The following is a 24,153-nucleotide window of genomic DNA, read 5'->3' as shown; positions in this document are numbered from 1 at the left end:
GGTGGTTTCTGGAGTCTAAATTTTATGCGGGAGTCAATTTAAACATTTTTATATTAAAATTACCGATACTAAATGATAGATTTGAATGTAACATTCACATGAATTTTTAAGAGAAATCACAGCTTCAAAGAAATTCCATCTTAAAGGAGTCTGAAGACATATACTCTTCTGCTATAAGTGGTACCTAGGGGGAAAAATGTGAAAACATTCTAGGCAGGACAAGTTATTAGGCACGTAGCAGTGGGATGTACACAGAGTCTAACCCTAGTCCTTTTACTCGGGGCTTATCGTTAGGAAGCAGAAAATGTGTTCACAATGAACACAAACAGAAGATGTAGAAAGACATGAAGGAAAGATCAATTCTAACTAGTAAAAGTGCCGTGTGAGTGTTAATTCTTGGAAAGGGCCTAGAAATCCAAGTAGAATTCCAACAGGTGGGATGTGTGTGAGAACTTTTCAGGTGAAGGGATCAGCCTGTGCAAAGGCACAGAGGCATGAACTGGCATGGTGCATTTAAGAACAAGAAACCATGTCATGTGGCTGGAACATAGTTACAGGGAAGAAGGAAGAAGATGTATCAGAAGTTGTGCTTATGTATGGTTTTTTCCGTGTTATTCTAGATAAACCAATGTCCAGCCTTTAAAGGAATCTTCCTGTGAAGAATTAACTTTATGAAAGTGAAAATAATTTCCCCATTTATCTGCAAAAAAGATTGGATTTTAAATTCTTTTAGATTGGGGCATAACTATATATGATCACCTTTTATAATAGATTGGGTGAGCATTTTTCCCCTCATTTACTCACAGAAGGATTTTGCTGATTTTCACACACGTGTCTACCACTGGCTGGAAACAACTGGTAAAGATTGCCTTCATACTCCAAAAATAAGATAGAAAACTTTCTCTGAAAAAAGGCACTAAGACCAGTTTTAGCCAAACAGTCTTGCTTCTCTGAGCCTCAGGGGAAGGCCAAGGTCTGTCTCAGATGATGGGATGATCTGAGAGAGAAGCTTCTGCCCTGGGTGAGGCTGCTGTATTCCTTTTACTAACACATCCCAGCAAAGTTCCTGAACTTGAGTCACCAGAAAACCAGTCATCGTGATGCCACCAATTATAGATAAGAATTCCCAGTATTCTCACAAACTTGGAATAAAGCAAATAAATCTCATTGACTTAATACCAGCATTTCTTCCCCAGCAGTTGAAGGATTTCCATAGAGGTCTCTCCTTATTTCCACTTCCCCACACTCAGAAATGAATCCTTCCTTTCCTATGAATGCTATCTAGGAATTCTAAATTGTGAAAAATCTGGAATCATGACCACATTTAAAACTCTTCATTGGAGTGAAAACAGCTGTGGAGATGGGAAATTATGTCAGTGTCAAGAAGAATATTAACACTGACCCACATTAAGGTCATACGATGACAGATAGAAAAATAAATCGGGGCCTTGTCAGAAGAATTTTGTGGTGTGTGAGACAGGTCAAGAGGGATGAGGTAGGAAGACTGAGCAGGCCAAAGGGCAATGCATAATGTGGAGATTCCTTGTTATGGTCACCACAGCTAAGGTCTGTGCACCAGCTTGCCAGGGTCAGGAACTGAATTTTGTCAGTGCTCCCAGAGTTCTCAGGATTGAGTGATACAAAAGATAAAAAGGCACAATGTGCCTTATGTATTAGGCACAATGTCAATTCATTAATCGTGGGCTTAATAGTCAGGTCATATATTTCTGCTACCCAGAGCACCCCTTCTCACACCAGGATCCCAGGAATGCATTAGAAGCCTGCACAGCAAGCTTGGAATTAGAACAAAGGAAGGGGCAGTCATAAAGGTAAATCATGAGAGTCTCACTGAAGTCCCACAAAAATGCCCTTTGCTGCAAAAGCAGCAGCATAGGGGGCACCTGGGTGGCTCAGTAGGCTGAGCATCCAACTTCTGCCTAGGTCATGATCTTTCAGTTCCTGAGTTCACATGGGGCTCACTGCTGTCAGTGCACAGCCCACTTTGGGTTCTCTGTCCCCCTCTCTCTGCCCCTCCCCCAACTACATTCTCTCAAAAATAAGTAAACATTAAAAAAAAAAGAAGCAGCAGCATAGTGTTGAGTGTGTGGATTTGGGGGCAATCAGATCTGGGTTTCAGCTCAGCCTGGTCAACTTCTGGTGGTCTCTCTTACAGCTTCAGTTTCTTTATCTGTAAAATGTTATGTAGATAAGAGCAACAGCTAACTTTTTTTTTTTCTTCAATGGGTTTATGGAGACAAATTTCACATCTAAGTCCAGGGCAGAGGTGATGGGGCTTATAAACCTGGAAGAGAGCCCAAGTATTTAGGGTGACAACAACATGGGTGAAGGTGGGCTACATTAAAATCCTGTTTATTTATACAGATTTATTCATACAGAGATATGGGGGACCCTTCTCCACCCTCCACGTCCTAGGAGGAGACAAGAGAAAGCCATCTCTCCCCATTGTTGGCCCCATGGGAGTTGCCCTTGGAGAAGTCCTGGGGGAGGTAGCGGTGAGCATCTCCCGTGAGGGCATCACCTGCTCCCTAGGCAGTTACTGGCCTAGAGGCATTGGGTAGTTTCTAGAAAGCAGTGTTGAGGGAACTTGAGGGGAGGGTTTTGGTCTGGGCAAGCTTCCTGGGTGGACCAGGCCTGGTACTCCCACTGCGTACAGTCCAGGGTCCAGCTGGCTTCATGGCGCCTGGGGGGACCCAGAGCAGGGGTGCCTGGGGCTCCTCACAGCACAGCTCCCACCCAGGTCTGAGGAGATGGAAAAGAGGAGTTGGGGGTTAAAGAGAGAACCTGGCATCTTCTGGTATCTTGGAAAAGCTGACCCCCAAGGACGCCAGCCCCAATTGTGCTGTGCCCAAGAAGGCAGCTCAGATACCAGGACTGGGCACCAAGGGCCCAGAGAGGAAACTCCCAGAGGCCATTCTGGAGGGTGATATCCAAAGGAGGCCACTCCCCAGGATGCTTGGGGAAGGGTAGGCCATGGGGAATGGTCTCCTGGGGGAAGTACCACCAGGCTCTGAGGCAGGTGGGAAGAGGCTGGGCCTCTGGGCCTCCAGACTGAGGCTGGGAGTCATCTTAGTTCCACCTGCCCGGCCTGCTCCCCAGTCAGCATGGCAGTCAGGGCTGGGCCAGGTAGGCATTATACGAAGATCTTGGCCGGGGTGTCAGTGTCCACACTGGCAATGAAGGCCTTGTTGGGGTGGCTGGTGACAGACTGGATAGCCTCCTCATGCTTCTTGTGATAGGCCATGATCTCCTGCTCGCATGTTTTGTTGTCCAGGCTCCACAGCGATTGGTCATGACTTCCCAGCATCAGAAATATGCCATTAGGGTCCATGGCTAGTGATCATGTCCAAGTGGGAGACCATGGAGTGCACAGATTTCCCTGTCTGGTTGTCCAGAAAGCAGATGTCTCTGTTGTGGCAATGATGATGAGGGGTTGCTTTGAGTGACTCACCACCTGGTTGATCTGGGTTGGGCTGCTGCTTCTCCTCAACTCCAGTATGAGGAAGACACTACCAACCTCCAGGTCATAAAAGTGGTGTTTTGGGGTTCCACATCCTCTTAAAGACGTCTTTGCTGTCAGAGAGATCACAGCTGAGGTCATTGTCATTGGTGACGGTAAGATCCGCCAAGTCCCCCAAGCTACCTCCCTGCCCCTGATCCTATTCATGATGAAAACATCTTCATGTGGCTGGGGACTGGGGTGTGCCAAGAGGTGAACCAGTTCCTTTGGGGGACACCCCATCCACATCCCAAAGGTTGGCCAAAATTCCCTGGAGCTGGGCTCGTTGGTTTTCCAACTCATGGTGGGTCCCTCTCCAGTGCATTGTTAAGGGTCTGGAGAGAGCTCCCCATCCTCTCCTGAGCCCGGAAAATCGAACTCATGGACGGCATCCTGGGAGTCATACTTCCTCTTCATCCTCATCCTCATCAGGCTTTGGAGGGCAGCTTCACATGCTGCTTCTTGTGCTGCACACTGTCCAGCTCATGGTTGTCCTCATGGCTGTGGTCCTCCTCATGGTCCTCATGGCCATCCTCCTCCTCACAATTCTACAGAAAGGGAATCTGCTCCAGCACCCAGCCACCCCAGCGCTCTTTGCCATCTTTGCCTGTCACATTCCTCTTGGTCTATTCGTGCTTCTCTTTCACCATCAGTAACTTGCCACCACGGAGCCCTCCAGGGGCCAGCGTGGCCCTGCAGCCCCCTTCGCTGGACTCCGTGGCCCTGCTGAGCTCCAACAAGTGGCCCAGTAGGGACTGCGCTCGCCTGAACCACACGTCCAGGATGATGTCTGTGTAGCGCACCTATTCCAAATACTGTCGGAGAAGCCGCTGACCGTCCTACTGCACCAGCGGGCTGTTCTCCCGTGTGACTGACTCCAAAGGGCCATTGGACACTTGTTCTGACAGTTCTGGTTTCTTCTCCCGTGGTTTAGGTCAGCACTGAACTTTATCATATTTGACCCTTTCCTGCTTCAGCGCACATTTAAGGTCTTGATCCACTGCACCGGGTCTGGACATTCCTTTGCCCTTTCCCTTCCTCCGGAGGAAGGTCACCTGAGTCTGCAAGGGGGCACTTTCCACGTGCGAGCTGGCCTTCTCCGCTCCAAGCGCGTGGACTCTTGCTGCATAAAGGGCGGGATCCAGCGCAAGCACAGGGGTCTCTGGCCGCCGCGGTGGGCCTGGGCTGGCTCCACCTCCGCCTCCCTTACCAGCTGGGTCCCAGGACAGGGGCAGGAGGCCAGAGCCACCCCATCAGACCAGCCTGTGCCAGAGCCAAGCCAGTGGCAGGAGCTGGCAGCCGCCACAGTGGGACCAATCCCTGCTGTGTCACGGAGGCTTGGACCGCCCGCACGCCTGCTGTCGGCATTAGCTAACTCTTAATGAACAGCCACATGGACCAGGCTGTGTGCCCAGTGCTCTACAGACCTCTCTCAACTGACAATAGTCCTCAGAGGTGAGTGCTATTTTCATTACAATGCGGCAGATGAGGAAACGGAGGCACTGTTGCCCCTACAGAAACGGTGAAGGGTCATCTCCGCCCTGGTATCTTGTAGCCATCCAGTTTCAGGTGAAGGGTTTTACTTCTCCAGGTTTCTCTTGACTTGCAGAGAAGTGAGTAAACTGTTCTCTGGATCCATTGACCCTTGAGGGGCAGTGGGGTCTGGTTCTGTGACACAGAGCAAGGAGGATCAGTGGGGTATTCCAATTTAGCTTGGGGCTCCTTGTCTCCTAAACTATGTAAACTGAAACACATCACACTGTGAGATATAATTTATTCCTGCCCCACTCTCCAGATCTCCATCTGGCCCATGAATGTGATTCATATTCCTTGTATTTAAATATTGTTACCCTTATTATGTGCCAACTAATACTCCTGACTTCAATTTATTGAGTGCATTCACACCTTCCCTTCTCTGTGATGCATTCTTAAGCATTCTCTCATTGACTAGCAGTGAGGGGATCATGCCCAAATCATGGCCCCCTTCTCCTTTTCTTTCTCTCATGGCTATAGAAGAGGCTTCGATACAATTCTGTTTCATCCATTTTACCCTATTACAGAAATTCTTTATCTAGTGGCCAGAATATTAATATTTGCATAAAAACATGTTTTTCTTCTATGGACAGTATGGGAAAACACTCGTGAGTTCCTTTGTAATGTGCATCCCAACACGGATAAGAAGAAACCTGGCTAAGGTCTCTTCTTAAACATAATCACTGATCATTTTAAAATAAAGATTTTGTTATTATTCAGGTATGGCAAAACCAAAAGATCAGGGGAAAAGTGCCATAGAAAAAAGTTTGTATACTCACAGTTCCCAAGAGGAGGGGGCATACCATGCCATGGGGGGCCACGTAGGGAGGCACCGGATTTGGTCAGGAGGTGAAGGGGTCAAGGGGAAAATGTGGGGAATAGCCTTTGTTGTCATTTCCATGGAAAGGAAACAGGATAAATAGCTTTAGGGTTGACAAGTTTTAAAATTATCAGGCTCTAGGGGGTGCATAGAGGGGTGTTCCTGGTTGTCTGTTATTTGACTGTGGGGTGATTAGGGCAGAGGATAGTGGCCCCGAGTGTGAGAACCCAGTAAAAGATATGGTTGAGGCTGTGGGCACTAAATTGGCTGGTTTGCATGTGAAGTGTTTGCTCACAGGCAAGTTGTTTGCTATCTCTAGGAATTATCTCCCTCTGGGGTCAGCAAGGTCCCAAGATGTCAAACTATCAGAAAATAAACAGCATGGTTAATATGTCAACTGAGTGAGGTCAATCTGATACAGACATTAATACTCCTAGAGTATTAATTAGAGGAGTCCATTAATCCAACCCTTAATAAAGACCACAAAAGAAGTAACTGAGGGGAACCTGGGTGGTCCAGTTGGTTGAGCATCTGACTTCGGCTCAGATCATGATCTCGAAGTTTGTGAGTTCAAGCCCCACATCAGCTCGCTGCTGTCAGCCTGTCAGGGCAGAGCCCGCTTCAGATCATCTGTCTCCCTCTATCTGCCCCTCCCCTCCCCCTTACGCTCTTCCTGCCAAAAAAGAAGAGATGGTAATGATCATTAAAGGCATTGTTAAAAAAAAAAAAAGAAGTAATTGAGAATAACTTAATGAAGACCATATTAAATAAGAACTGTAAACAAATTACTCTAAATTAGCTTGGACATAGTTCTTCACTACAAACTATGAACACTATGTTCTGTGGTATTTATACTAATTTCCACTGTTATCTCACTGGGAATCCCTAGAACCCTTAGCAGCATGGCTAAAGGAAGCTTTTGGGTTTGGTCTTCTCTACTTCAGTCCTGATATCTCCTCATCTGCTGGCCCTCTCTTTTAGGATTCCTTTCAATCTGTTGGAATGGCCATTCCGTTATATTTCTTATAACTAATTTCAAGTTTTTTAATTCTCTTGATCTATAACCATTGGAAACTTAGATTTTAGGAAAACATGTGTTCTCCAATTGTACTTCTACACCTTTGTAGAAGGTAATCTATTAACTTTTTTTTAATTTCAAAAGGTTTTTTTTGTGTGAAAAATCCCATTAACAATTTCCTACCTGAGAATCTTGCTGAAAAGCAGAGTGACAGAATCCCTCTGGTTTGTGTTCTAAGAATTTTTTTATCTAATACTTGGTCATGAAATAAATAACATTTTCTTCGATTAGCCTTCAAGTTTTACCTTTCATCTTTAGGATTAATCCCCTTGGAGTCTACCTTGTATGATCTGCTTCCCTATGATCCATGTAGACTCACTCCACCTGTGCTGAGCTGTGCTAATACGTGGAGGGTTTAGTGTGCTTTCACAGGGTGACAGGCTTTTGTTGGAACATTATTGTGTTCTCCCAAGTCAAACTCCATATTCCAATTCCATTTCTGCTATTTACCAAATGTCTGACATTCACCAAGTTAACTTAATCTCCGTAAGCCTGTTTATTCCTCCATAAAGTGAGTTCATAATAATACCTTATAAGGTTGTTGTGAGGATAAATGAAATAGTGCATATAATGCACTTACTACAACACCTGATACATCATAAATGGTCAATAATGGTTATAATTTCTATCACAGATATCCTAACTTGTCTCTTCCTGGAAGCCTCCTGCATTTTAAGTAACTTCTATAAATTATTGTTCTCATTCACTGTGTTGATTTACTAGTTTAACTCTCAATTGTAACTTTATTTCTATGTGTCACCACTAAGTACCAACTACTGGACCTAGAATGAAAAGGCCCCTATAGACTTTCCTAAGTTTTACCTATTTGGAAGTATTATAAATTCCTATACATCAGAATCTATAATGGACAGGGCTGCATTACAACCACCTTTCAATTCTTTTAAACAAAAAAATTAAAATTATATTTTATGACAGAATTGGTATGAAAACTATAATCCAAAAACAAATCAAACAAGTTATTATTATAATTCATCATTATTTTGTTCATGTTTTATTCTGATTTTAAAAGAAATTAAAGCTGAAACATTTTAGTTTTAAAACATTTTCATGAGCCCTAAAGGTGTTATGAACCCTAGTGTCTATTATGTGTAAAAGATGAGTCAGCCCTGATTTAACTGTGGACTCAGACCACAGGGAAAGTCAAGGAGTCCCAGTGATACTGTTTCCTCAAATGCAGCTAAAGATAGGGCTACAGCTGTTTTGTTAATAGGGTTGATAAAGCTATTACTAAAACCATTCTTGTAGTGAAATATTATAGAATGACAAAGTGTCATACCGCCTTGAGACCACCTGCTTAAAGACCCATTGTTCATAAATAAAAATTAAGACTCAGTGTCCAAGTGTTCAGTTTGGATCCAGAGTTGGGGCTAGAACCCAGTTCTCCTGATTACCAGGCAGTATTTTTTCTACCACACTATCCATTGCTCTTTAAGGCTTTATTTGAGCTTGGTTTTTAATTTAAGTTCATGTTTCCTAGAACCTTTCCTATAAGAATTTTTGTGTTCTGGGTTTATAATACTTATGGTAGAGAGGAATACCATTTCCTACTGCTTGTGACCTTGTTTGAAACAGTTTGGTTAGAGCCATTTCTCACCTCTGTCCTGTCTCACAATCCCTCCAGGGCACATCTACTCCAGGGAGGTGAAATTTCTGGTCACAGCAGCCTTGGGAGAGGGCTCCTTCACCTCCCTGGGATAATCACCTCCCTGGGAACTAAAGTCTCAAAGTCCAGGGAGCAAAGTAGGGGAAAGGGGAACTAAGATTTGTCAGGTGCTTATTATAAGACAAGATCCTAACTGTGTATTGTATATCTACTCTATCTTTTAATGTGGAAAGTAGTTATCAATATCTTGAATCTTGAGCCCTACCAATTGCTAAGTGACTCAAACAACTAGGGAAGGCTAAATATAACTGGTCTCCTGAATATGCTGGCCCTCTTAGATTATGTCTTGTTTTGAGCCATACTTTTAGAGTGAATTCCAACACTAACTCAGTCTTTGGGGCTGTAGATCCAAGCTTCTTCAAGATCTACATGTATCTGAATATTATACTCTCTGGCAGAATGTTGCAAGTGACCTCATAACTATGAGTCCAGCTTTGCTATAATGCACAGGTTAATTATATCTTTGTGACCATGCCAAAAGTGTGGCTTCATTGCCCAAGGGATTGTTTATCTCTGGTGATTAAATTAAGTATCCATCTACATTTCTGAGAAATGCTCCAGCACTATTTTGAGCCTTCCTAATCTAGCTAGATTAATCTTCTTTTGTACAAACCATCAGTATTTCCATAGGATAGTTTCCATATGGATCGTTCCCATGTTAACATATTAAAACAGTATTTAGGATGAAATATTTAGCCTAAATGGAGAGGCATTAAAAACAAAGACCAGCTGTTGTGTCTATGTACTTGGTAAAAAAAAAAAAAAAAGCAGCTGGAATCAATATAGCATTTGGACACATGGCTGAAGATGTGTTTTGTGTGAGGAATGTGCCCTTGAGGGAAATGAACCTTTGCATTTGTGTGCAACTGAAGTGGAAAATAGGGGAGAACCTTGAAAGCCAGGGACTATCTTCAGTGACATTACATGAGTGAAGAGCGAAAGCTTTAAACATTATTGATTATAAGACAGCTATGATAAAACATAGCATTTTAATTAAATCCTGCATGCTGGCAGTGAAGGCCCAGTCCCAACTATGTGCTAAATTTTAGGAACTGAGTATTAGTAGAACCTCTTAGGGTATCTAAGTGGCCTGCACATATTAGATCTGTGCTATCCAAGATGGTAGCACTAGCCATTCATGACTATTTAAATTTAAATTAATTTCAATAAAATACAGTTTCATATTCAGTTCCTGGTCTCACTAGGCACATTTCAAGAGCACAGTAGTCACATGTGATTAGTTGCCACTGTATTGAATAGTGCAGATATAGAACATTTCCATTGTTGCAGAAAGTTTCTTTAGACAACACTGTAGTACACATTCAATAAATACATGTTGAATGAATGAACGAATGAATGGACAAAATTTGAAAGGGGAGAAAATATACTGCTCTTGTAAAAAGTTGAACCAGTCCTCTTTAAAGAAGACATGATATGGGGCGCCTAGGTGCCTCAGTCGATTAAGCATCCAGCTTGGGCTCAGGTCATGATCTCACTGTTCATGAGTTCGAGCTCCACATCCAGCTCTCTTCTGTCAGCACTTTGGATCTTCTGTCTTCCCCTCTCCCTCCTCTTCTCCCTCCCCCTCCCATATGCAGACTCTCTCTCTCTCAAAAATAAGAATTTTTTATAAAGCATAAGGCTTTAAGAAAAAAGACATAGTATTTATTTGGGGATAGTGGGAAGTGATAAAGGGATAGAATGACCTTTTAAGAATTGCAATGTCCAATTCCATTGGCATAACTTAGATTTCTGTGACAGACTCCTCCTCTAAAACCTTCAGTAAAGTCTATTTTGTTCATGAAGACTTGTGTGGGTGGAGATTTTTGAGGAGCTCAGCAAAGGGGCTTTATTTCATAGGGAGGTCAGCATGGTATATAACAGAGACCAGACATAAGGAAGAAGGAACAAGAAGTAGAGGATATCGTATGTCCATCAAGAACAGACAGGACCCTTAGGGACAGATCTGAAATTCCATAGGCCAGGAAACCAGGCTCAAGTCAATTTTACCTCTAATTAAAGTAACCTGGCTGATGATGTCTAGGTTGCACTTTAAGATACTCTACCAATACCGTGTCAGGAGTTGGCAGGCCAACTCTAGCCTACCATCTGTATTTGTAAAGCCTACCAGCTAAGAATGGTTTGTACACTTTTCAGTGATTGTTAAAAAAAATCAAAAGAATAATACGAACACATGACACATGAAAATTGTATCTAATTCAAATTTCAGCATTCATGAAAAATTTTGTTAGAACACAGCCACCTCATTCATTTACGTATCGTCTATTGCTGATCTTGTGCTACAATGGCAGAGTTGAGTGTTTGCAACAGATACCAAATGGTCTGCAAAGCTAAAAATATTTATGCTCTGGCTTTTTATAGAAAAAGTTTGCCAATCCCTGTACTATATCATCAGTATAGTGAGAGAAGGGATCTACATATCAGATATTACAAAACATTCAGGCCAGGAATGGGTTTCACTGAAACATGGCTGCCTCATGGGGAACCATAACAAAAGAGGTTTTAGAAAATTAGGGATAATGAGAGGAGTAGAGAATTACTTAACAGGAAGAAAACCTACATCAAATATAAACCGCTACATTTTTATTGCTGATGATAGCAGGAAATTGGGCAGATAAAAAGAAAACTGTTTGACCTAAGGCAATCAGTCATCTAACCTTTCTGAGGATCAGTTCACCATCAGGCAAATGTCCATCTGTGATACAGAATAGTCCAGCACCAGATGGTTCAACAAATGCCTATTTAGTGCCTCCTATAGGAAGGCCCTGTGCTAAAGTAAATGTGGAGTAAGGATGAGAACCCTAAATTTTGGCCCTTATTCTCCAAAAAATACATATTATCCTAGGGGAGATAAGGAAAGATATTGGATCATTGGTTATAAATGTGGCAAATGAGAAATTTTTGAAATAAGTTTTAGAACCATTCAGAAAGAGATGAGCTAAAATCATCAGAAGTCAAGAAAGACATCCTAAGAAGGAAGGAAGGAATTGGGTTGGAGCTTGAAGGCTGAGGGGGAGGGGAGGGAAGAAAGGGATTTCCAGATAGGGAAACGGACAAGCCATGGCTGGGCATTAGGTGGGAGAAAGATGACCTCTTTTGATTTCTCCAAAAGAGAAGAGATCAGCTAGGCTGAAGCAGGTGAATATGATGAGAAGCTGGAGATAAAGAGAATAGGGAAAGGACAGGGATCTGGGAGGTTTTTGAAAGCCAGGATAAGGGGTTTCCCAGATTGACCATGAGAAACACAGTGTGTTTGTATAAAGAAAAGGGTAAGAAATTGGTATTTGTCAAAGCAACAGCACAGGAAAAAGTTATGTGAGCACAAAGAAATCAGACAAGTTGGATGACATTCCAGTAAGAAAGAGAAGAACAGTAAGAAAAAGTGTACACCTTAGACCTTACAAGATAGGAAAGATATTATCCTAACAAACACATCATCTAGAGCTTCCAAGGACAAAATATAACAAGAGTCCAAGAATAAAGTTGGAAATTGTGCAACCAGCTCTGTGAATTTAGGCACATTATGGAGTAACCAACTGCTGGTCATACAGCTAATGGCTTTATTTGCACAAAGATCTGGTGAACTTCTTTGAAAAGATATTTGAAAAGGCAATAAGCATTGGCACAGACAACTGGCTCCTTAAAAAGTGCCCTAAACAACTGAGGAAACACAGATGTCCCTTGCTTTTCTGAACAAAGAATCAGAATAAAAAAAAGAAAGTCGTTCAAGAGGTGAGAGATTCAGAGAACATTTGCTAACGCTATAAAGCCTGAATGGGGGAAGAGAGACATTTTGAGTAGAGCCCTGAGTAATGTTATTATCTCCTGACACAGCCTTTCCAGAACTTCTCTCCAAATTCCTGGAGAGAAGGCAGTGGAAAAAGTGTAATGATCCATAGTGAATCAAATAAAATGTCTTTACTATTGGTGACACTGCTGAAAATACACCGCATAGTTACCATCTTTTTTTTTCTTTTTTAATGTTTATTTCTTTTTGAGAGAGAGAGAGAGAGAGACAGAGACAGAGCATGAGTGGAGGAGGGGCAGAGAGTGAGGGGGAAACACAGAATCCGAAGCAGGCTCCAGGCTGTGAGCTGTCAGCACAGAGCCCTATGTGGGGCTCAAACTCACTAACTATGAGATCATGACCTGAGCTGAAGTTGGATGCTTAACCGACTGAGCCACCCAGGTGCCCCCATCTTTTTTTTTTTTTCAAACTTCTTTCTTGACCATTTCAGTGTGGCAACAATGAGAGTGAACTAGTGGTCACAACAGTGACCTCTGCAGCTAATAGTGAGCATATCCCCCTTGATAATGCTGAGAAACAGTGAACAGAGCCACCGATCTTGGAGAATACCATCATAAGGGATGCTCAGTGCACATATGAAAGTCCATGACCCCTTGTCTGTGCTGATGGTAAAAGGAACCAAAGGACTTCCATTGCAGAGACTGCACTAAAATGGCTACTGGCAGTTGCTACTATCTTTATATTGCCCGTAAATACCAAGATTTTTATAATTTTGATTGGTGACCAACCCTAAAAATCTTGACTCTTACAATAAAATAAAATTATTTTTAATAAACTGAACAATAATAATTTTGTTAGTTTTACAGGTAGCTGTAGCATTGTGTATGTTTTTTTACTAGGAGTCACTGATTCCCAGTGGTGATGCATTGAAGAAGACTTTTACTGCCACATCAGTGAGCCCTGATCTGAGCAGATTAGATGGGCTTGGAATGAGTAACTGAAAGGCAAGGTGTATCTAACCTGGAGGTTCTTGTCAACACTGAACATAAACATACTTATTGTTTGCATGAGAATAAACTGACTGGAAAAAAATAAATAAGTAAAAACTATTGCATGATTAAGATGGCTTCTTGTAGGTGTGAAATTGAACATACCTCATTACCAGATTGACCTTGCACACTTGAGAAAGGGTCTTGTTAAAAAACAAAAAGTTAACAAACACTTCAAACCACTATTTCTTGGTAAACAGAATTCATTGTTTCTATGTATAAGTGAATTTAGTGTGGACGGTGAGAAGACATAGACTACATGGTTTTATATTTACACATATCCAATATATTACGGATGTCCCAAACATCTAAATCTGTTGTTAGTTAAGTCACAACTACATGAGTGACAAGAATAAACAGGAATTGATGGCACTGAAATTGAAATGTGTTCCTAGACTAACTTCTGTAGAATAGAGTGGTTGCACTACTAAATAAACTAAATTCTATAAAGAATAAGGATATAATTATCTAATTTCACATGACTTATTTCTGCCAAAAGTGAGGGAAGGTGGATGGATAAACTTAAAAATAAAATGTAACCATGCAACTGGTTTCTTGTAAAAACTCTTCCATTTTCCATAAAAAAAAATAACTTCTGGATTAAATTTTTCCCACTACATTTTGATGTAATTCTTAGGCAATTAGAATTAGATTATAAAAACTCTAGGAAACTCTCCCAAAAATAAATAAAAAACAAAACTTCAAAAGAAACCACAAATTGCTAGCTCAGAAAAAATTATCTGTGCATCTTTCTGATGAAAATAAAACAATTTAAATATCCAGTTTATTTAAAAGGTTATTTTAAAATCATGAAGTTCAAGGCAGTTCCTGCAGTGAATACTAATAAGTGGTGAATAGTTTTTCTGGTGCTTAATCCAACTCCATAAATTCAACAATGGTGCAATGTCAAAATAAAGGAATATTTTACTTGTCTACTGGGAGCACCACTTCCTGAACCTTAATTAGAGGGTGATGCATAAAACATTTTTTGTTAACTAACCTAACATATTTGGAGTTGAGATACTGTCCAGGGAATATACATTCAAGTGAAAAGAACTTATTTTGGGTAATAATTATTTTTGATAATTAAATGCCTCTCCCTTCTCTGCTTAAAATTGAATTACTCTGAGACAAATGCTCTTTTAAAGCAGAAAATCAGGAAAATGAAGGTAAAGACAGTAAAGTCCACTGTTTGTGGGGTGAAGATATACTTGTAGGTGGAATTTTAACCTAAAACGTATTTAATGCTCACTTTGGCCAGGAAAAACTAAAAAAGAAAAAAGGAGCACCATCTTTCCTTTCAAGTAACAAGTGTTTTGAACACATGTGGCACAATTGCCGAACACACTCTAGATCTGCATAGGACAATGTAGTGATCTGGCCAGCCAGTGTGATGGCCTTCTGCACAGCCTGGGAGCCTCCCCTCCTACGGCTCTGGGAGAGCTGTGTCTGTAAGTCCAGAAGGCGCCATCTTTGAGCATCAATATGACAGTTATACACCCTAACATAAAGCTTTGTTCTTTTGGGGGAACAAGTTATTTTTATTTAGTTGAACTAATTGAGATTTTCTTCTACTGTTCAGGGGCTGAATCAAATATTATGGAGCCAAGAGCTCATACAAAATTAGGTTTGAAAGTAAACATTGCTTCGAGTAAGGGAAAAATACCACATAAAATACAAATTTTTAAAAATTAATACCAACATTCCCAAATCCAAAAGAAAAGCATATTTCTTATCATTAAATGTGTAACACTTACCTGTAATACCTTTTCCTACATTTTTGGTTGTATGTTCTTTGATCACTTCTTTATATGAAAATTATTTTTTTAATTCAACTTTCTGTAGAAAAATTAGAAATAATTCACTCTTTATTCTGGCATCATTCTTTGAACTTTTAAAAAAATTATAGTTTAGAAAAGCTTTTTCTAACTATACAACCCATTGTTAACAGCCTATATATTTGTAGAAAATTTCTAGCAAATTTCTTCCATATATGTGCTGTGGGATTTCAGGGCATTTCAAATTTTTTTTATGCAGTGAGTGACAATCTTAAATATTATTTGAACTGATAACACTCAGTTATTTGGGTCATTTTGTCTGGAACCACCAGACTATGTCAGGACAGCCTGTATCAAAATTGCTAAGACTACATCTGATATGTCAGGATGAGTAAAATATGTAATTCATGTACAGATATCCTCACTAATCTGCTTAGGTTTGTGCTTTCGAACATAGGAATTCCATTACCTTTTATTTTGTATAATTCTCATCAAAACAATGAAAAAAAGTGTGTGTTGCTCTTATAACTATATGTGCTATTTGTTGCCTACATTCCTGACCAGAAAGAACTTTTTTGGCAAGGTATCAGTGAGAACTGAATCCTCTGTATGCCCTGTTACACAGTGATGATAGGAAAAATTTTCCACAGACTAGCTTATGGCTCTGTATATCACAAACCTTGTTAATTTTTGATTCTGTGCCCATCTGATTCAATGGCATCTGCAGTAGGACATGTTTATAGCATGATTCCACCTCTGGTCCTGCATCATTGTGCTGTGATGCAGTGAATCAGCACAGTGGGAAGTAGGAGTGTTCTCGGGGCCCATCCCACACCAAGCTGGCTAGCAGTAACTTCCCCACACAAAGAAGTGACTGCCAACCACACAAATATTTCTCAAACTAAATGTATCCCCAATTCAGCTTCCCCTTAGCCATATTTTAGCCCCTCACCCATCTGATAAATTTGACACAAGAGAAAGAGTGATAGAGAGTATGTCAGAAGAGAAAGAGACAGCAGTCTTGGCCAGCCATATGGTTATTTTTATACAAATATATGATATGGTAGCACATTGCTATGGCCCCTACCCATCACCTTGAAAGAGGGGTGTGCAAATGAAAGGCCCTGAAGCTTAACACTTGTGACTAAATTTGCCTCTGCAATTATTGGACGATCCAACCAGAGGCCTCTTGGTTCTCTAGAAAGAGACTTAATAGTCAATCTCTCTTCAAGCCTGAGGTAGTGAAGTTGAGCCTAAATCTGAAGAGCTTTCTCCTAAGGTGTTCTAAGCTAACATCCACTTGTACTTCTATTCAGAGTTAGTGTGGGACCAACCCTGAAAGAGTAAACATCATTTTAGTAACTTGAAATTGAGAATGCCACCTGGGGGGAGGGCAGATAAAGTTAGAGCATTACTGTTCTTGACCAAAGTAGAAAAAGTTGTTGCACTCTATGCATTTTCTGACCAGTTATTTTAGTGTCTCTAGCCTTTCACATGACAGAGAAATAAATAAACTTTCATGTTGTTTAAGCCACTGTAACTAGGGCTTCATCTAGTAGTTGCAGCTCAAACTATTCTTATAAGTACCACACACTAACTGATTGTGCCACTGGAGCCGTGCTAGCCCAGACTATTCTTAACGGAGACAAGGTAGTATCAGGATTACCTAGAGAGATTTCCTGAGTTATTCCTTCCTCCGTTCTGCTGTCTTGCAGTGCAGGACAATTTGCTTAATAATTTCGTAATAAACAATTTATTATTTCCCGTGATTCTATGGGATGGATCGGCTCAGCTGGGAGGTTCTGTCCACACAGTGTCATTTGGGATTACAGGAGTGGCTGCATGAGCTGGGTACTCAGCTGGGGCTGGAACACCCAGGAACACCCAAGATGCCTTCACTAAGTGTCCCACATCTCAGCTGAGCGCTGGCTGGATCTCACCAGGTGTTCTGTCATTATTCAGTACTGTAGCCTAAGTTTCTTTTATATAGTATCTAGATCCCATCAGAGCAAAGCAGAAATTTCCAGGCCTCATAGAGCCTACGCCTGGAGCCAGTCCAGCCTTGTTCCCCCCACATTGTGCTGGGCACAGCAAGTCACTAGGCCAGCGCAGATGTAAAGGCAGCGGAAACAGATTCTACCTCTTGACAGGACAAGTGGTCTGGAGGTAGAGGGATAGAAAATGTGTTGGTAGCCATTTTTGTAGACAGTCTACATGCAAAGAGATGGATAGAGAAGTAAGATGACTCCTAAAAGGACAAAAGAGTAGGATGGAGTAGGAACTCAGGCGTTTTCTCTTTTGGCACATAGAACGCAATGCCTCTGTCAGGTTTCAGCCAGTCTGTCTATTCAGTCACTTCACCCATTTAATCACTTGACCCCATAGAAAACTGATACTGCTGGGAAGAGGGATGCTCCATGCTTTCTTAGACTGGGAACTCAGGATGGAGCAGCCTGTGGGAACCATGTTACAAGATCTAGCTTTCAGAGTACAAGTCCCCACACTAAAGTTTTTCAGCATATGCTGAGCTGAGCTGATTCACTGAAACAAACACATTACACACAAATACACGTACATGTGACAATCGGATTGTTAGTTTATTAATTTGAAATTGGAAATAGCTGCTAAGTATTACAGAATATTGTGTCTTCTGATCTGTACATTTTTTCCTAGAAGTTGGACAATGTCCTTGGAAAGCCAAATCATTTCTGGAGGTTGCATTCTGATTAGAATCAGAATGGAGGTGGGGCGCCTGGGTGGCTCAGTCGGTTAAGCGTCCGACTTCGGCTCAGGTCACAATCTCACAGTTCGTGAGTTTGAGCCCCGCGTCGGGCTCTGTGCTGACAGCTCAGAGCCTGGAGCCTGCTTCACATTTTGTGTCTCCCTCTCTCTCTGCCCCTTCCCTACTCATGCTGTGTCTCTCTCTGTCTCAAAAATAAATAAACATTAAAAAAAAATTAAAAAAAAAATCAGAATGGAGGAGTTAGATTATCTTAATATAGTGTCCTCTTCTATGAGGCTTGAAGGAAGTGCCTGCTAAGTGGGCAGTTAACTAGAATGCTGGTCCCCTGGCTAAATCAAATCTGTAATCTGTTTATGCACAACCTTTGAGCTAAGAATGAAAGTGTCAGAAAGAAAAACAAAGAAATACACAACAGAGACCATATGTGACCAGCAAAGCTTAAGATATTTACTATCTGGCCTTTTACAGAAAAAGCATACTGAGCCTTGAGCTAGATAGTGAATTACTTGGCAGAAGGTATTCTCTATTTCTCCTAGAACAGTGTTTACAAAATGCATGTCACAGTCCAATATGGGGCTGTGAAACTAAGTTACTGGGTAGAAATCTGTATGTTGTGGGCTGAATTGTGTACTCTAAAATTCATTTGCTCAAGTCCTAACCCCCAGTACCTCACAATGTGATTGTATTTGGAGTCAGGACTTTTAAAGAGGTAATTAAGTTAGTATGAGACCAGTAGGGTTGGTCCCAACCCAATATGGTCAGGGTCCTTATAAGAGGAAATTTGGATACAGACACATACAGAGGAAAGACCGTGTGAAGACACAGGGAGAAGATAGTCATCTACAAGCCAGGAGAAAGGCCTCAGAGGAAATCAGCCCTGCTGATGCCTCCATCTGAGACTTTTAGCCTTCAGAGCTGTGAGAAAACAGATTTCTGCTGTTCTAGCCACCAAGTCTGTGATACTTTGTTATGGCAGCCCTGGCAAACTAATGCACAGGAATTTTAGAAATATGCAATAGACTGAATGGAAAGTGTCAGGGAGCACTGTATATTGAAAGAGTGAATATTGTTTAATATAGTTTTATTATAATTATATGGTGTGGGGGGTTGTGGGTTGATATGTATTTCTCAACGTAGCACATGGTCAAAAAGTTTGGGAGCTACTGCCTTAGAATATAGTTAGGTACTCAGTGTGTTTGCTAAGCAATAATTTGTATCATCCTACCAGGGTCCTATCTGGGACTCACTGATATTTCTGCTCTTTGTCTTTCTTTTTCTGTGAGGACTTGTCTCTTTCTTTTCTTCTGGTATCATGTTGTGATCACTTAGGCTATGATCTTTCATGCTGTCACATCCCCTAAGTCTACCTTAAATCACTGCTCTTCACAAGGTCTTATTGCTTCTTGATTTGTGTGGCTTCTGATCATTTTCAGAACATCTCCAAATGGCTAATTTCACTCATTATTTGGGGTATATCAGACATCTGTTTTTTTCATCTGACCAGCATGGCTATTGACAAGTGGCAGTAGGCCCCCAACTTTTCTTTTGGGGAACCATCTCTCCATACTCCACATAGTTCTGATGGGCTGTTCTATAGGGTGGATATGTGACCCAGACTGGCCAAGGTCTTCCCTGATATTTGACATATGGTTTTTAGTTGTAAGGATTATGGGGACCCAGAGTTGTTTCTCCTTCAGCAGGGAAGACACTCTGTGAAATGAAGCCAGACACAGACTCAAGCAGAGAGTTGGAGAGAAAGAGCCCTACCATCATGGCTGGAGTCCCAAGACCCAGCCATGCCTAACATGTTAACTTCAGTTCTTCAATCAGTATTCTGTTATCACTGCTTGACTTTAACAAGATGGGCTGGTCCTATTTGCTTCACATCCAGGTTATCCTTGGGCTATAGTTGGCTACAAGCACCCGTTACATGCGCTGATAATAAACACCAGGTTACCCAACGAGGAGCACTGGTGTGACGATAAACGTAGGTTTAAGGAAAGATGATGGAATCTGGATTCAGTACTGAGTGAATTCAATTATGTACACTATGCAAGTGGAAAGGAGACATGTAAACTGGGGAAGATGACCGTAAACAAATAGTGTTAAATGAATGAAGACCATGTATGGGAGGTCCTCCTGCACAGCTAACAACTGGACCGAACCAACTGAAACGAACTGGCACATTAAAAATCTTTCAGATTTATGATGTTTTGGTTATAGGAGGAAATTGTAATAATTGAGTAAAAATAAAGACTCCTTTAATTACTCTCATTTTTAGATTTAATTACTTCTAAAAAAAACCCACGAAAATTATGGAAACAAAAGTGTAGCTTCAAAATCAAGTTTTAATGAGCTATTCTAGAATAGAAGGTAAAATTAGATATAGTAGTCACCCATGTGTCTGTGAGGATCTGCCATTCACCTACGTACAAGTCTTCCTGTGGGCTTTGATTCCTGAATAGAACAGATCCCCAGAAGCATATATTTTTTGACAACACTAAATAAATTACCATGATAAAAAACATCTCTGTAGCTCATGGACTTTGAAACATTAAGAAAGTACAATAACTTAATGAAACCCACCCCACTTCTAGTGCACTAAAAAATTACACCTAGAGTGAAATACAGAAGAGGAATAGGGGGCCTCACGTATGGAGAGCTTCCAGAATGTTGTATAGCATGTCCGGCCAGCTGAGAAGTTATTAGTGATGCAAGACAATAAACAGGCTTAACTCCGAGCACAAAATTGCACACGCTTTCATTGACCACAGTTTAAAATAGTCACCACTGTCTCCATCACTTATTTCCAACTTTCTTCTCTGTTTTCCTTCTGTAAAAATCTCCATAGAGCCTCTAACACCTCTGATCTCCATTTTCTCAATTTTATTTCTTCTTTTTGGGCTCCCTGTGCTTCAATTGGTTTTTATAAGATTTCTGCTGAAGTATTCTCCTTTACAAGTGGCTTGCCTGCTCCCGTAAGAGTCCTTAAAATCATACCTACTACTACAAGTCCACTTTGCCCCAACTTATGATTTTTTTCTTTAGTAACTCATTCACTGGTCCTATACTCATTCACTGGTCCTATTCCATTTCTACTATCTCTCAATTTCAGCTATTTTTGCCCACATTTTTTTGGCATATAGATTACTTAAAGAGCTCACCCAAAACTTCCAGAATGTCAGAGCCAAAGGATGTGTTTTAGTGTTTGTTTGACCTTTCTTTGAGACTATTCTCCCTCTCAGCTTTCCATATAATGTTTTCCACTGTTGTTCCTATTTCTTCGGGTGGTCATTCATTTTCTGTTCTCCAGGACTTCCTGAGCCATCTCATCCCAGCCACTGTGCTGTCCAATGGTGAATTTAATCACCTGGGTGTCTCACCACCTCAAACCCAGTGTCCAAAAGCAGCCTCATTATTTCCCCTATTTCAGTTAATTGCATCCACCAACAAAACCAGAAAATGTGGGCGTTACCCTTCGCTTCCTCTCCTCAGCAGCTAATGAGGCCTCTCCATGGCCATGACCCTGGTTCTAGCCCTTATCAACCCTGAATTAACTTTCTAATTGGTCTCCGCCTCTACTCCCCAGATCACCCTTCCCCACAGCCCATCTCACTGCCAACTCTGTGATTTTAAAAATGCAAACAAGACACTTTGACATTCTTGCTTTAAATCTTTCAGTGCCTTCTAGTATCTACAGCAGTGCTTCTCCAACCGCAGTGTAGCTCTGAATCATGCAGGAGTTTGTTCAAATGGGATTTGGACTGGGGTTGGAGTGCGGCAGGCTTCATGTGTTGCTGCTGCTCCTTGGACCACACTTTGAGTAGCAAGAGTTCTACGTTCGAGTCCAAATCCCATAGCCCCTGATAGTCTGGTCCCTGTTTACCATCACAGCTATAATTCCTGACATTGCCAGGAAACACCCATGATGCTACAGTCAGTCACTCCAAACCTTCATTCCACCTTGATCCACTGACCCTCACGGTTTTCTAGCCACATTTCTCATTTCTTTTGTAGGCCAATGAAATAAGCACCAGCTGGGGATTAGTCAATATTCAAAAGATAAAAATCAAATAAAATTTCCATAATAGCAGGGAAATACATGTTTTACAAGCTCTTTAGTGTGAAATGGTTCAATAATATCACATTTGTTTCACATTTCTTAACAATTCACCTTTGGGTCTTTACCATGGTAATCTTTTTTTCTTAATGAAAATCTCACTAAAATTTTCATGAAGCCAGCTGTGAGAGAACAGAACTATATTAAGAGTCTTATGAAAAATATATTATACATCTTACTCTAGATATTGTCTTTTAATATTTTCATCAGATTATCAATTGCTTATCTTCATTCTAGCTTTATAGCTTTTTCTTTTATCATTAGTAGTGGCTAATAAAAAGGTAGATTAAAATACATTTGGCTATTTGATCAGGGTTGAACATAATTTCCTACACCACAGACACGGGGAAGTAATGTTTGTGTGAGAGAAGATCAACCTCCTCTTTCTTAGAGCCCAGAAAAAGTATTATCGTAGGAAGAAGAATCTCTCATAATGTGGTTGAGCCATTAGGTTCAGCCTCATCTCCTGCTGCTTCTAGCAGCACAGACCGACATCTTATTAATCATGGAAACTGCTGAGCTATTTCGTTTCTGTACTTTTGCATATGCTATTTGCTTTGCTTAAAACTCCCTTTCTCACTCCCATAGCTAAGTCTCCTTTTCAGAATTAGGTCAAATGGCACCTGGATTAGGAAGCCTGAACTGATTACCTCAGCTGAGCTAGCCTCTCACTGAGTTACTTACAATAACCACTTGTTTGTCCTGCTGAAAACTCTGATTTATTTGTGCCACCCCCATCCCCACCCCATTAGAGATGGGGTCCTTATATCTCCTGTACCTGGCTGGCACGTGTTCACCTAGAAGATGCTTGTGGTAGGCAGAATAATGCCCTCCTCTTCTCAAAGATGTCCACGTCCCAATCCCCTGAACCTGTGAATGTGTTGCTTTATATTGGCAAAAGGGAATTTGCAAATGAAATTAATGATCATGAAATGGAGAATTTGTTTTAGATTATTATGAGTGGGCCCAATGTAATCACATGGATCCTTTTAAGAAGGAAGAAGGGTCAGAATCAAGGGAGATGTCAGGTGAAAGCAGAGGCCAAGTGATGTAGCCCTGAGCTAAGGCATGCAGGCAGCTTCTAGAAGCTGGAAAAGGCAAGGAAATGGACTTTCTCTTAGAGCCAACAACAGAAAGGAATGCACTCCTACCAACACCTTGATTTTAGCCTATGATAACCCATTTTGGACTTCTGACCTCCTAAACCCCAAGGTACATTTGTCCTCTTTTAAGCCACTAAGTTTGGGTAATTTGCAGTAACAGCAGCAGTAGGAAACTAATACGGTGCTCCATTAATGTTCTTTTACAGAATGCATGAATTAAAAAGTGCCTCAGGGTCTTCTTCTCTGTCCTTGCACTCTTTCCATCTGCTCTTTCTCCCTGAGAAGGCTGCAGGTAATGGCCCCTAGGAACTAACCAAGGGTCCTTTTACACCCAGGACTTGTGCTGGCCCAGCTGGGTCAGGGGCTCCCTGCTATATCACTCCACCAAAACGCAAAGTCATGCTTAATTACTTTCTACCACCTATTGGTGCAAGATCCTGTGGTTGGTGCTATGCAAAATCTTACTTTGTCTATAGCTTACTTACTTTTAAATTCCCTAGAACCCTTGGACAATGAATACTGCTATAAGGTAAATTCAAACACAACACCTCTGGTTATCCGCTTCTGCCCTTCCCCAGGTCTCCCCATACTCCCTGCCTGCCCTAAAGGTGCAGGAATGCCTACCTCCTTTGAGATAGCATGTTTCCTGACCCACTTAGGTAACTTTCCAAAATATTGCAGTTTCCCCTTCCCCAGGCCTTCATTTCCAATTTAACATATGTAAATATATGCTGAAAAAGGCTTTTTAAAAGGTAAATTTCCTTTTCACCATTATCCTCACAGGTCTTTTTTTTTTTTTTTTTTTTTTTTTACAGCCAAGTTAGTTAGCATATAGTACAACAATGATTTCAGGAGCAGATTCCAGTGATTCATCCCCTATGTATAACACCCAGCTCACAGGTCTTTGTAAACCACTATGGTGACTACTCTCACTATGGTAAAATTCAAGTCTACTCTGT

The 24,153-nt window shown here is 41.3% G+C and overlaps 1 pseudogene; it reads right to left on the bottom strand.

The window, feature by feature from the left end:
* Window positions 1-2,499: 2,499 nt before the first annotated feature.
* Window positions 2,500-24,153, bottom strand: part of LOC132667964 (striatin-4 pseudogene) — a 34,138-nt pseudogene continuing 12,484 nt past the window's right edge.

This window comes from Panthera onca, chromosome B2, assembly GCF_046562875.1.
Source record: "Panthera onca isolate mPanOnc1 chromosome B2, mPanOnc1 haplotype 2, whole genome shotgun sequence".
NCBI classification, from domain to species: Eukaryota; Metazoa; Chordata; class Mammalia; order Carnivora; family Felidae; genus Panthera; species Panthera onca.
Note: the sequence above shows the minus strand (reverse complement) of the source record. Positions and strands in the feature narration are given on the sequence as shown.